Raw genomic sequence first — 11,655 nt, forward strand, 5'->3', positions numbered from 1 at the left:
TGTCTCTCTTTTAGCCTTACTGTTTCCCCACAGTGCCTGCTGTCTATGCAAGTTCTGGGTTATTTTTCCTCCGCTGAGCATTACGGAATGAATCACTTAGAATGTAGGATTTTCAGGGAGAGAATCTTGGTTTTATCTTTTCTCCCTCCGACAGTTTGGTGACTCTCACGTAGAAGTTACTCAATAACGATTTGTTGAAAGTTGATTCAACCTGAATTTCCTCTGTTCATATACTCTTGTTACCTGTTTTGGTCCCAAATCCTTCCCCATTTGGTCCCCAAATCCTTCCCTCTTCAGAATTTGGTCAGCTCATCTCTGGCTGTTAATGTTTCCTAACTTCGACCATACAGAGAGGAGGACAAGACGTAGCCGATTTCCCATTAACTCAGAGACAAAAGGACTCATAGACTTTTAGAGCTGGGATTCTTCAGAAAATATTCAGTCCGCTTCTTTGGTAAGAGACCATGGGTCTCACCCAGGGTGGCATGGCTGGCTCAGTGGCAGAAGAGAGCATGGAAGCCAGGTGTTCTGGTTTGAAGGGAGGCTGTTTATCATGTAGAGGAGGATGTCACCTGTATGGCTGGCGTGGGTGAAGGCGGTCATGTCATACACTGTTCTGGAACGTTCCCTCTATGGGCTCCTGGACATTTCAGTTTAATCTTGACATGCTTTCCAGTAAGTCCAGGCACCTTTGTCCCCTCTTCTCCGCAGCTGGAAGAGGGACCCACCCCCAATGCTGCCAGGTCACACAGGCGCCGTTCCAGGTGGCAGAGATGCCATTCCCTGCTCTTTCTCGCAAATCCATGGATACGACTGACAGGGGGTGTCCCCCATTTAAAATGTCGTGGGGATCTCCGAGGCAGGTCTGTTTCCAACCACTGAGGAAGCAACAAGCAAAACAGTCCTGTCGGCTTAGACACATGCCTCATTGTTTTCAATCTGAGCACGTGTTTGACATCAAGAGAAGGGCTGTGGTCGGGGTAGAGGGAGCCGAAGGGAGATTCAAAGGTTCTTCAGCTCTCAAAGATGTCAACCTCTTCAAAGTTTCAACCCTCAGAGTGCTTGCAAGGTTTCATCCCACTCAGCAGAAGCGCTTCTGCCCACACTCTCGGGTGCCACGTGCGTGCGTTGGGGGACTCGGCTGTGATCCAGAAGGACAGCTAAAGGAAACAAGACGGTCCCCTCGCCACAGATATTTTCCCCAGAGGATGCAATTTCCCCTTTGGGATTTGATAAGCTCCCTAAGGCACACTCATGTGCAGAGAACAGGTGATAATCTATCTGTTAGGGAGGCCATGTCAAGCCATGGGTGGTGATGGATGTCATGAGCTCACACCTGGGGGAATGAGCAGCTTCTACCTGGGACCCCGGGCAGGTGGGTGCTGGTCAGAGCCAGAGCCAGGGTGGACAGGTGATTGGGAAAAAGGAAAAGGGTTTGCATCCAGTTGTAGTCACTTTCTAGCCTCTGTGTTCTCATCTGCAAATTGGGAATAATCACTTCCTTTCATGATATTTTGGGGGTTGACCAAATGAGATCATTACCTGTGAAAGTGCTTGGCACAGAGAGATGAGGGATAGTTCTGTGGGCAGGACGGCATTCCAGAACCAGTGCCAGCTCCTGGCTGTCTTCTTTTTGAGACAGTTGCTTCCAAGGGGAAGGAACAGCAATATGGTGCCTCCAACTTGTAGGTCAAGTCGAGGCAAGTCAAGCTGGAGTATAAGTGTATCAATTCCAATGCTTTGTGCTCAGAGGGACACGTGGAAACCGGCGTGGCAAGGTGATGGGGTAGGGCCAGGAGAGCCCCCAGTTCAAGTCCTGGGGTCGCTGCTCACACTTTGCTACCCGGACATGTCACTTCCCTTCCCTTGCCCTATTTGCCTGTCTGGGGATTGGAACAGACTGCACACACACAGGGTCTGGAGAAGCTCCTGCAGAGTGATGCAAGGTACTGGAACATGTGTGATATTGCTGTTCTTAATGAAGAACAGCAATTTTTTTTTAATGCTTTTTTATTTAATGAAGTTTTTATTTTGGAATAATTTTATATTTCCAGAAAAGTTGCGAAAATAGTCCAAAGAGTTCATCACATCTAGTTTCTTCTGTTGTTAATGTCTTACATTACTATGGCCCATTTGTCACAATTAATGACCAATATAGATACACTGTTAATGAAAGTCTACACTTTATTCAGATCTCCTTAGTTTTTGCCTGATCTCCATCTTCTGTCCTCAAAGTCCATCCAGGACATCATATTACATGAAGTTGTCCTGTCTCCTAAGCCTCCTCTTGGTTGTGACAGTTTCTCAGACTTTCCTTATGTTTTATGATCTTGCCATTTTTCAGGAGTAATGGTCAGGTATTTTGCAGAATGTCCCCAAACTGGGATTTGTCTGGTGTTTTCTCATGATTAGGTTGGGATTATGGATTTCTGGGAGGAAGACCCAGAAGCTGAGCCCCATTCCCATCACATTACATCAAGGATACAAACATTCAAGATGCCTTATTACTCTTGATGCTGACCTTGATCATCGGGCCGAGGTAGTGTTTGTTGAGTTTCTCTAAGGCTTCTTTTTCTCCCTTTCCACGCTGTACTTTTTGAAAGGAAGTTGCCCTGCACACATCCCACACTTAGGGAGTGGGAGTTATGCTCTATCTCCTTGGGGGCAAATTATCTATATCAATTATTTGAAATTCCACCGTGTAGAAGATTTACCTATTCTCCATTTATTTGTTCATATTATCAGCATGAAATTATCCATATTTATTTTATATTTGGATTATTTATAATCCAATACTACTTTATTTTATTGCTCAAATTGTTCCAGCTTTGGCCACTGAGAGCTCTTTCGCATGGCTGCTGTGTTCCTTTGACACACTTCCATCATCACGTGTTGCTGTTTGTTTTCCTGAGCACTTTCTTACTCTCTAGCACCATATAATGCTCCAGGCTCATCCTGCATAGCCCCTGCCCATCCTAGAAACAGCCACGTCTCCAAGAAGTCCTAGTCCCTTTTATTGGAGAATGGTCATAAAATCTAAGACCTGGGCACTTAGGTGTGCTCATTGCTACAGGGGCATCATTTCTCTCAGGACTTCTTAGCTGACAGAGCAAGTAAATATGGGTATTTATACCAACCCGTATCTACAAATACTTTGTATGCATCCGTCTGTATCTCTATTAAGCTAAACATGAGTCCCTATTGAAGTCTCCTTTGCTAATCCTCTACCCCGTGGATCACTCCAGCCTTCTCCCCTGCCTTGTCTGTAACCTCCCACTCCAATGATGAGAAACTTGGCTCCCACAATCTGCCATCCATTTGTTTAACTTTTCAGCTCCAGATTTCATGACTAGTGGCTTCATTTTCCATACCCCCATGGGAAACAACTTTCTCGACTAGAATACAGTGATACGTACGATTCCTCCTGCTTTTGGTCTCCCAGTCTCCCATCATTTCCAATGCTACTTAGGTCGGACCCTCTTCCGCCCACCCCTTCAGTGAGGTGATTTCATACATTTGTAATACAGTTAGATTCTTTTTTCACATTCAGCATTCCATCCCAGACCCTTCAACCTCGTAAATCATTTTAAAAAATTTGCATACAGGGCTTCCCTGGTGGCGCAGTGGTTGAGAATCTGCCTGCTAATGCAGGGGACACGGGTTCGAGCCCTGGTCTGGGAAGATCCCACATGCCGCGGAGCGGCTGGGCCCGTGAGCCACAATTGCTGAGCCTGCGCGTCTGGAGCCTGTGCCCCGCGACGGGAGGGGCCGCGATAGAGAAAGGCCCGCGCACCGCGATGAAGAGCGGTCCCCGCACCGCGATGAAGAGTGGCCCCCGCTTGCCGCAACTGGAGAAAGCCCTCGCACGAACCGAAGACCCAACACAGCCAAAAATAAATAAATAAATAAATAAAAATAAGAAAATCCTTTAAAAAAAAAAAAAAAATTTGCATACATTAAAAAAATTTCCTAAGAACTTGAATGTTGATTTTAGATCTTTCTGTTTTTCTTCTTCCTCCCTCCCTCCCTTCTTTCCTTCCTTCCTTCCTAACTTGTCTGTGCCATGCAGCTTCCCCAACCAGGGACTAAACCCGCGCCCTTGGCAGTAAAAGTGCAGAGCCCTAACCACTGGACTGCCGGGAATTCCCTAAATCTTTCTTTCTTTTCTAATATATGCATTTAACACTGTGAATTCGCACTCTTCTCCTCTCTGTTACTGTAGATTAGTCTGCATCTCCTGAAATTACATGTAAATAGAATCAGGCATTTCGTATCTTTTTTCTCTGACTTCTTTCACTCAGAGTAATTAGTTGCAGGTTCATTCATGTTCTTGCAGGTATCAATAGTTTATTCCTTCTTATTGCTCAGTATTCCATTATATGGACATGGCACTGTTTATTTACTTGTTGCTATACCTTTGGATTGTTTCCAGTTCTGAGCCATTAAAAATAAAGCTGCTATTAACATTCACGTGAGCAGACGTGTGCTTTCATTTCTCTTGGGCAAACACCTAAGAGTAGAATGGCTGGGTCATAGGATGAGTGTATGTCTAATTTTCTAAGAAACTGCCCGTCTGTTTTCCGCAGTGGGTGTACCATGTTACGTGCCCACTGGCAGTGTGTAAGGTGCCAGTTGCTCCATATCTCAGTACGATCAGTATTTTAAGTTTCAGATGTTCTAATAGGCGTGGAGTGGTATCTCATTGTTGTCTAAATGTTCATTTTCCTAATTACTAATGATATTGTGCTTATTTGGTATTCATCTTCTTTGATGAAGCATATGTTCAATTCTATTTCTCATTTATAAAATTAGATTGTTCTCTTATTACTGATTTTGAGAGTTTGTTTTTTTTTTTTATTCTGGATGCGAGTCTGTTGTCAGATATGTGACCTGCGAATATGATCTAGTCTACGGCTTATCTTTTCATCCTCTTAACAGTGCCTCTCACAGAGCAGAAGTCCTTAAATTTCGTGAGGTCTAATATAACAAATTTTTCATATGTCATGCTTTTGCTGTCATATCTAAAATGTCTTTGCCTAACCCAGAGTTTCAGTTTCAGTTTCAGAGGCTCTCTGACCTCCCCTTTCTGCCTAGAATTTTCTTCTATATTTTCTTGTAGAACATATATAGCTATAGGCTTTAAAATTAGACCTATGATTCATTTTGAGTTAATTTTTGTATAGAGTGCAAGGTATTGATTGAAGTTCGACTTTTTGTGCAGGTGGATATTCGATTGTTCCAGCATGACTTGTGGAAAGAGTATCTTTTTTCTACTGAACTGCCTTCTCCTCTTGGTTGAAAATCAGTTGGTCTATTTCTGAAATACAGATTCTGTTCTGTTGATGCATTTGTCCCTCTGCATTCCAATACCATACTGTTTTATTCTTGTAACTTTATAATAAGATCTAAAATCAGGTAGTGTTAGTTCTCCAAATTTGTTTCTTTTTCAAAATCCTTTTGGCTATCCCAGGTCTATTATGTTTTCTTTTGAATTTTAGGATCAGTTTATCAATTTCTACAAAAAAAAAAAAGCTTTCAAGGATTTTTGACTGGGATTGTGTTGAATTGATATATCAACTTGGAGAAAATCACCATCTTAAAAACAGTGTTCTGACTCAGAACATGGTATATCTTTCTATTTATTTAGGTTTTATTTAATTCTTCTCAGCAATACTTTGTAGTTTTCAGCATACAGCCTTTCAAATCCTTTGTCAGATTTATTCCTAAGGATTTCTTATTTTTTAGGTTACTATAAATCGTATTTTTTATTTCAATTTCTGATTGTCCATTGCTAGTACATAAAAATGCAAGTGATTTTCTTATATTGATCTTATAACTTGCACCCTTTCTGAACTCAGTGTTCAGTTCTAGTAACTTTTTGTAGATTCATATAGCTTTGCCATTTTTTTGTTTGCCTCAAGCGAGAGGATCAATCTGGTCCCTGCTACTCCTTTTGACTGTAAGTAGAAGTTTGGAGGATCTGCTTTTTAAAAAGTGTGTCCACTAAGGTGAGGCAGGGCATGGGTAGGGTTGTTGTTTGAAGTCAGGGCACAGTGTCAGCAAGACCCGCACACATTGGAAATAAGGAGTCTAGTCTACTCTGGCTGGGGCCCACAGATGGGGAGGGTGATTCTTAGAACCCTCTGTCCCAGTAAATAAGAGTGAGATACGTGAGGACTTGGCTTGGGAGTCTCATCTGCAGATGACTGTGTTAAACTCAAGGATGATTTAGTGTCCGTCGTTAAAAGGACACCCACCAAAGTATGGGACACCCACGTGATAGAATACTCTGCAGCCACTAAGACATGTCAAATAAGCTCACTGGCATGGAAAATGCTTGTGGTTTATGACAGGATTCGTTTTCTCATGCTGCATAACCATTTATCACAAACTTTGGCAGCTTAAAACAACACCCCCATTTATTATCTCACAGTTCTATAAATTAGAAGTCTGGGTGGGCTCACTTGGGGCTCTGCCCGGGGTCCCACAAGCTGAAATCAAGGTGTTAGCTAGCCTATGCTCTTATCTGGAGGATCTGCGGAAGCCTCTGCTTACAGATGCTTTAAAGTTGGCGGAATTCTCTTCTCTGTGATTCTAGGGCTAAGATCCCCATCTCCTTACTGGCCGTCCGCTGGGGTCATTCTCAGCTCCCAAAGGCCTCCCCCATTTCCTTGGCTTGTGGCCCCATCTTCAAAGACAGCAGTGGTACATCAAATCCCTTTTATGCTTCGAGTCTCTCTGACTTCTCCTTCTGCCTTTAAGAGCACACGGGATTCCTTTGGGCCCATCCAGATAATCCAGGATCACCTCCCTATATTAGAGTCAACTAACTAATAACCTTAATTAAACCTACCAAGTTCTTTTGTGCCATGTAAGGTAATATTTTCATGGGCATGATAGCTCATGGTATTCAGAGGTTCTGGGATTTAGACATAGAATCTTGGGGGGCCATATTTAGAATTCTGCCTTACACAATCACCAAATAAGGCCAGATATGATGCAGTATGTGCAATATGATAACATTTCTGTAAGAAAAAAAAATGTATGCAGTAAAAAACTATGCGTTATATTTGCTTTCTTCTTTATCCTCGAAGTTTTTTTTTTACAATAAATACATACCACTAGGATACTATGAAGAGTTTACATAACACTCAAGCCCATAAAAATTCATTTGCAAGATGGAACTCAAAGTGCATTTTCCCATGGACACAATGTTTTGGGGTGACTAGAGTCCTATGACATTCCACAAAAGACTTAATTCTAAAACTCCATGCCCCATGCATTATTTCTAGCGGGCACTAAATTCCAAGTTCTAATCAGGATGCCAAGAATATGGCTCTTTCCTCCTCGCCTCCCAACCCCCAAGAAGCATCAGTGGGCAAGGGGGCTGGTGACCAGGAGCTATTAATATTACATCTACACAAGAAAAGACCACTCCCTGATGTTTACAAAAACATCTGCCTTAAAAGAGGAGGAGACAGGGCCCCTCACAACGCTGCTACACTGGGGCTGGCCTTGTGTGCACACGTGCAAAACTGTGTGTTTGCAAAAGTGCGTGTGCAAGAGCAAGCGAGGGAGCGTGTCGCATGCACGTGCAGGCAGGACCTGTGCTTCCTCTTCCCAAAAGAAGAAGAGTCCATCGTGAAAGTTCCTGTTTGTCTGAGAATATGAGTCTTACTGCAAATAAGGAATCTATGGGGGCGTGATTATGTATCTTATGACCTTCCACTTTTTGTAGTTCTCTCTTCATCCCCGATGGCCCCTCCTGGAGCAACCACTTCCACCCTCCCATCCCCCCCGTCATTCTCTCCAGCCTCACTCTCTGTGCAGGCTTGTTTGTTCTCTCTCTCTCTCATTTTTTTGTTTCTTGGTTGGTTTGGTTTGGTTTGGTGGGGTCTCTTTCTCCATCCTCTCTTGGACCACTTTCTCCCTGATCTCCCTGTCAAAAACTACAAACAGCCCAGATGTCCTTTGGTGATGAGTGGTTAAACACACAAACCGTGGTACACCTACACCACAGAATAGCACTCAGCAATCAAGAGGGAGGTTAGGTATCAATACACCCAATAACATGGATGAATCTCCAGAGAGTTACACTGAGCAAAAACGGCACATGTACCACGACCCCATTTATATATTATTCTTGAAATTATAAAATTATTAAAAGAGAACAGACCATTGGTTGCCAGGGTTGAGGAAGGGGGGAGAGTGGGAAGGAGTGAGCTTGGGTTATAAACGGGCAACAGGAGACATCCTTGTGGTGATGGAAATAAAACATACCTTGACTGTGGTGATACGCAAACCAACCCATGGGATACAAATGCACAGAACTAAATGTGCACACGTGCACGCACGCACACACACACACACAAACACACACCAATGAGTATACATAAAAGTGTACTGATGTCAATATTCTGGTTGTGATATCTACTATCGTTCTACAAGATGTTACTTTTGTGAATAAGGGGCACACAGGACTTCTCTGATTCATTTCTTACAACACAGGTGAATTTCCAATTATCTCAAAATAAAAATTTAATTGGAAAAAAGTGAAGGAGAAAGAAAGATTTTCTCAAACAAAAACAGAGGGCATTCATTGCCAGGAGATTTGCCCTGCAAGTAATGTTAAAAGAAGTTTTTCAGGCAGAAGGAAAGTGATACAGGTCAGAAACTTGGGGCTGCACAAGGCAGAGATGAGTGTGGAAGAAGGAAGAAATGAAGGTAAAATAAAATCTTTCGCTTTTCTTATTCTTTATTGATCTAAGTTCCTAGCTGTGGTTTTGCAGCTTTCTTCTTACACCTTGGAGCTACTTTTTGTGCCAGTGTCAAGCATGTTTTTTGAAAGCCTGCAGGCCTCAGGCAGGCTCTGTGCTCTTGGGCCCATGGCAGGAAGACACAAGTGTCTCCCAAGGGTGCCCTAGCCTCACCCAGCCATGATCTTCATTCTCCCTGAGGAACCATGACAGTATTTATGGGAGGGAGCACATGGATGCTGTTCAAGGCCACCGTGGTAAGTGACAGAAGCAAGGGCACTGGAATCAGGCAGACTTGAGTCAAACCCCAGTTCTGCCTTTTAGTGCTGTGTGACCTTTGGCAAGTTACTTAACCTCTCTGGTCCCAGATATCATATTTATCTGCCTTTTCAGGGCAGTGGTGGCAGTTATAAGACCTAACACATGGGATAGAGTCTCCCATGACAGGTGCTAAAATATGTTCATTTCCTCCCTTATTAGGATGTATATGACCGTTCCTCCTACTGTGTAGACAGCTGTCACTCACATAGGAGATTCCATTCCTTGACAAAATTCACATGTGAGGTCTACAGCGCTCTGTCCTCTCCTGAAAGTATATACTTGCAGGGAGGCAAACATAACTACCATTTCTCAGTTGTCCTCAAAACTTAGGCTGGGGACAAGTTTCGCAGGAAGCCTTGCAGTTTAAGGAAACAGCTCTTGACCCAAACAACCTGAAGAAACAGTGACCCCAACATCTCCCTCCTCCCCAAATCCCTTGAGAGTAGAAAACTCCTGCTGCCTTCTCGAAGCTCCGAAAACTCGGCATCTTGGTTTTAATACAATTCTACAGTCCATTCTCCAGAGACCCAGCAGCCAAAATGCCGTCTATAAAAGGAACATCAGTTTGCGTCAGGCCTCTACCCCCTAGATCCACTTAGTGGCTCATGTTGTACTTGAAATAAGAGCTGTTAATCAGGAAGGCTTGTTTACAAAGCCCCCAGACCTGACCCAGCCTCACCTCCCTCTACTCCCCGGGGGGCTCACACCATCCCAGCCACCCTCACCTTCTATTTCTCAACTCCACAAGTGCCCCAGGGCCTTTGCACTTGCTGGCCCCTCTGCCTGGACTGCTTCTCCCCTGACCTGAGACCTGCTCGTCTCCAATGTCAGCAGGCAGCCTTCCCTGACCATTTGTCTAAAACAGACGCCCTTCCTCGTCCCCAACAGCCTTCTCTTCTCTCCCTGTTTGTCCCATATGCTCTCTCCACAATCTGAAATCATCACATCATTTATATATTTACTTGACTTTTTTGCCTGTTATTTTTGCCTGTTTCCTCCTTCAAGAATGTCAGCTCCATGGGACAAGGGACCATGACTTTTTTTTTTTTTTTTTTAAAGTTTTACTTGATTTTATTTATTTATTTATTTATTTATTTATTTTGGCTGTGTTGGGTCTTCGGTTCGTGCGAGGGCTTTCTCCAGTTGCGGCAAGCGGGGGCCACTCTTCATCGCGGTGCGGGGACCGCTCTTCATCGCGGTGCGCGGGCCTTTCTCTATCGCGGCCCCTCCCGTCGCGGGGCACAGGCTCCAGACGCGCAGGCTCAGCAATTGTGGCTCACGGGCCCAGATGCTCCGCGGCATGTGGGATCTTCCCAGACCAGGGCTCGAACCCGTGTCCCCTGCATTAGCAGGCAGACTCTCAACCACTGCGCCACCAGGGAAGCCCCGGGACCATGACTTTGAAGTCCCTGGTGCCCAGATCTGGGCCGGGCATGTAGTGTGCGTGGTTCCTAATACCGATTTGTAAGTGAATAATTGTTCCTTCCCCTCCTGGCACAAATACTCACACCCTGTATAGGCCCCTGATCCCTGGAGAACCATCTGTGGATCCCAAGCCGTCCCCAGACCACACTCTGGGAAGCTCGCCCAAGGGAAACAAGCCAGTGACCCCAGACAGTCACGTCTGGTGTTAGGTCCAAAGACAAAGGCTTCTCAGGCCAGGCTGGGGGAAGACCAGGGCAGGAGATGCTGAATAAGGGGTCACTGAACGTGTCACCTCCACGCCTGTGCAGTCATGTAGCCAGATTGCCTGGGATCAGGGAGCAGTGCCAATTCAGCTGCCACCGAGGCAAAGGGATTGTACCTGGGAAAGATTTACTTCTCCTCTTCCGTGTGTCAGGTCACCGCCACGCCCTGCCCCCCGCTGAGCTGTACCCCACTCCCTCCGCGGTCACGATGCTGTAGTAATAACCAGCTCCGCTGCCTGCCACTCAGCTGGCTGAGCTCCAGCCAAGACCACAGCGACTTTCCCCCCCTGCCCCCAACTCCCCACCAATATGTACAGATGTCTTAGGTATCCAAGGAGGAACATTTGTCAGGAGGCTCCAGGAGAGAGATGACTCTTCCATAAAGATTTCATTTTTGTTGGAGTCTATCCACGTCTCTGTATCTTCATAAAAAGTCAATAAGAAACTTCCATTAAAAAAAAAAAAAAACAGGCATAATTAAATAGAAATAGGGACAGCTCCAGGAGAGGCTGAAGATTAAAGACCGAGAGGCCCAGGGCAGACGGGGGAATTTTATGAGCTCCCAAAGAAAGAAAAACACACCACACAGAAAACGTGCCCAGTAGAAACCGTCTTGGCTGCCTTAGGCAAGGCGAGTCGGCCAGTCTGGGGAGCTGGTCTCTGCAGACCCAGGGGGTGGGGCGGATAACCTCACTCTGAGCGGGCCCTGAGCGTGGCCTCTGGCTGGAGAGGAGCTTGGACCCCCGAGAAACGCTACAGCTACCGCTGTCGGAAGCCGGTGGAATATCAGGCCTCCGAAGCAGGAGAACCCTGCCCACGTGGGAGCCATGGCGGTCAACAGCTTGGGACAGGCTGATCTTCTGTAGTTTCCGGATCTGGGGCTCTCTTCT

The sequence above is a fragment of the Balaenoptera acutorostrata genome, chromosome 12 (genome assembly GCF_949987535.1).
Source record: "Balaenoptera acutorostrata chromosome 12, mBalAcu1.1, whole genome shotgun sequence".
NCBI classification, from domain to species: domain Eukaryota; kingdom Metazoa; phylum Chordata; class Mammalia; order Artiodactyla; family Balaenopteridae; genus Balaenoptera; species Balaenoptera acutorostrata.